The sequence below is a fragment of the Dioscorea cayenensis genome, chromosome 4 (assembly GCF_009730915.1).
Source record: "Dioscorea cayenensis subsp. rotundata cultivar TDr96_F1 chromosome 4, TDr96_F1_v2_PseudoChromosome.rev07_lg8_w22 25.fasta, whole genome shotgun sequence".
In the NCBI taxonomy this organism is placed as follows: Eukaryota; Viridiplantae; Streptophyta; class Magnoliopsida; order Dioscoreales; family Dioscoreaceae; genus Dioscorea; species Dioscorea cayenensis.
In genome coordinates, this window is record NC_052474.1 from 13,039,947 (window position 1) to 13,043,323 (window position 3,377).

At 44.0% G+C, this 3,377-nt stretch overlaps 1 non-coding gene across 1 annotated transcript; it reads right to left on the reverse strand.

Annotated features, from left to right (window-relative positions):
* Positions 1-1,961: 1,961 nt before the first annotated feature.
* LOC120259761 lies at positions 1,962-2,068 on the reverse strand. Its single transcript, XR_005536313.1, has one exon. It is a non-coding gene; the product is annotated as a small nucleolar RNA R71 (small nucleolar RNA).
* Between the last annotated feature and the right edge of the window lie 1,309 nt (positions 2,069-3,377).

A 3,377-nucleotide genomic window follows, 5' to 3' on the forward strand; every position in this document is an offset into this window, starting at 1 on the left:
TCTATTAAGCTTCCTAATCAATGCAATGGTGAGTTATGGAAATCCTTAACTACATAGTCCCAAATCTAAGGTCAACTATGCCTAACTCTAAACATGTCCCGGAGGAGAAATCGAACAATCTCAACACCTCGCACTCGCATAGAGTTGCAATGAGCTCTAGGAATTCCAAGTAATAAATCTCTTCCTAATTATAGACCTAACCCTTTGATCCAAGTGGAAGGTCCCTAAACACAATTGAGCCCTAGATACTAAGATCACCTCAACACTTAACTCCGTTGCACGCGCAACTAAGCCCCAGCGGAAATTCATCCCTTAGACAATTCACTCTACTATGACCGCAAAGAACTCGAGGAACGGAGGTAGAATCTGTCACGTTAGAGGGGAAAGGGGACGCTCCTGTACCTCTCAACTCACCCTCTCAACCCTCTCCAACCTAGCTTTGTCTAACGCTCGTGGTGTGTCACTCACTCACAAGGTTACCAACAAGAACTCTCAACCCTAGGATTCACAATACCCGAGTACCCACTAGGGGTTTAGCTCTCCATGGAGCTAAGTACAATCAAAGAAATAGAATGTAAAAGTAATGAATCCATAAAGAAACCCCTCGATAGTCGTGTCGATGGTCTTGTGGAAAGTCCTCTACTCGTCAGTCCCAAGGATTCCTCGTCCGCGATACCGGATCACGCCCGACGGAAGCTCCCCTACCAACCTTCTTCCTAATGAATGACGATGTCGGAGCCAGTAGAACCTCTCCAAAAACCTTGGCCAATATCCCTCGAAAACCCTAGTCAAGCCCTTTCTTAAGTTGGGGAAAAAGATGGAGAAAAAGAATACTAAAATCGGGGCTGATTAGGCTTTAAATAGGGCTGGAATCGGGTGACTACATGGACGTGGATGCTTCACGCACCCATGGGGAATTTCCACACGGGCGTGGATAATTTCCACACGCCCGTGTGAATCCTCTAAACTCCTATTTTCTCAGCCGACTATGAACAGTGCTGCTATAGTACTTTTTACCGTGTTGTCACAGTGCTCTGCTACAGTATTTGACCTGAATTACTTCCTGAATCCATACTTTCATCGGAGTAACGTAAACGGGCACACGTTCACGCGTGGATCACTTGCATCTTCAATGATAGGCACGCTAGTGAAGCTCTTGTTCTATGTGCATAAGTCGAATGCTCGAGTGTGACCGCCTTTTGTGCCCTCCAAATGGATATGCCAACCTCGAATACGAGGAGGTTGGCACACACTCTAGCATCTCACGCCGACTCCATGTCTTCGCGCTTTGAACCTTAGCAAAATTTCCTCCAAAATTGGTGCATTGTAATCCACATTGGCTTCGTCCTTCATACTTGGCCTCACAACCCTACTCCGCATGAAAAGTAACACAAAAAACACATATTAGTGTAAAAACTCGAGAAAAGTAATGCTCAACATAAGGAATGAACGCTCGCATTCACATCGCACAAGCACTTATTATTGAACATGCACTTAGAAGAAAAGGGAAAGAACCTATGCACGAACAATCTAATCTAGCTGATTTAGAAGTAGAAGAATCTGAAAACATGGTAGAACAGAAAAGAGCAAGCAAATGAACATTATCTCGATTATGCTGCATCTTTATGTATTGGGGACACAATCGAGCATTGTGCGTCCCCCGATAACAGCTCGTAATCTCGAGATGAAGTCAAGATTCATCCACATGTTGCGTTAATCCACACAGCTCAATGGTTTAGGGCGATGAGGATCCAAACAAATATATAGAGAATTTTCTCGAGATGTGTGATATGCTGAACATAAACAGGGTAACGGATGATGTCATCAAGTTGAGAGCCTTCCCATTTTCCTTGAAGGGGAGAGCGAAGCAGTGGCTACACTCATTACCTAGAGCATCAATTACCACATGGGAGATGGTAGAAGCTTTTCTTGGCTCTTATTTTCATCCTAGAAAATCCGCAAAGCTTAGGAATGAGATCTCATCCTTTGTACAATTGGAATTGGAGTCTCTATTTGAGACGTGGGAAAGGTTCAAGGAGCTACTGAGAAAGTGCCCACAACATGGATTCCCAGAGTGGATGATTGTTCAGACCATTTACAATGGTTTAAATCCGGGTACAAGGCAACTCTTGGTTGCAGCAGCAGGAGGTACCTTAGGTAGAAAGACCCCCGTGAGGCCTCGCCAACTAATTGAAGAAATGGAGTTAAACAGCTACCAATGGAATGCTTGGGAGAAGAAAAATATGGCCGGCCTCCATGAGATATATGCAGTAAACTCATTGGCGGCTCAAGTGGAATCATTGAGTAAGAAGTTAGATCTCCCTAACTCGAATCAGAGTGGCGGCCGTGAGTACTTGCACCGGTGTGGTGGAGGACATACTCCTCCCGATTTCCGATCTCTCGCTGGTGATGCCTCTTCGGTTGAGAATGTCGATTTTGTGGGTAATGGCATTAGGAATCAAGGAAACCCATACATCAATACCTACAATCTGGGTTGGAAGAGTAATCCCACTTTCGTGGAGCAACTAAGGTCCACAAAAGGACATAGGGCCACCGGGTTTCCAACAATATGCCCCAAACATGGAGAACCGAGTTTTAGGCTTGGAGACCCGAATGAACAATTTGGAGAAGGCCTTAACTAGGTTTGTACAATCATCTGATACAAGGTTCCAATCTGTTAAGGCTACACTTCGCAACGAGAGAAGGCACATGAGCTCATCCAGAGAAGGCACAGGAGCGTGGACTCACCCCTCTGAATGACATTGCGATTCTCGCACGCCCATGGGTAATTTCTCAGACCGGGCGGTGAATTCCTACAGAGATTGGCGATTATCCCAAAGGTGGGAATTCCCACAAGATCTACCACAGCCTTTGCTATAGTGAATATGCTACAAGACTCATAACCTCGGTTTTCTTCTTTTTCGCCTCAAATCATATCTCTCGTGTCCTCCATGGCGCTTCTGCGTCCTACAAAAACAAATAACACTCAATTAAGCACAAAACTGGCATCAAGTCTTATACAAATACATGCTATACGCAACAAATACATATTCTAAAATACGTACATTTAGACACTTATCAAATATTACCACACCTAAGCATTTGCTTGTCCCCAAGCAAACACATCATGAAAAACAAAGATAATGATAAGTGGCTAAATGTATCATCTCCTGCTCAAACAAATACAAGACTCTACAAGCATTGGAAAATGATAAAAAGATAATGAGTTACAAACATTAAGCACAAAAGAAAGATCATGTCTCACCTCTGTCTGTGCCATGTGTGTGAACCTAGTATTTTATCTGCCCTAAATTGGTCCAGCCTACTGACTTCAATAAGTGCAGCTCTAGATGCTAATCACTCCATAGACAAGAGTA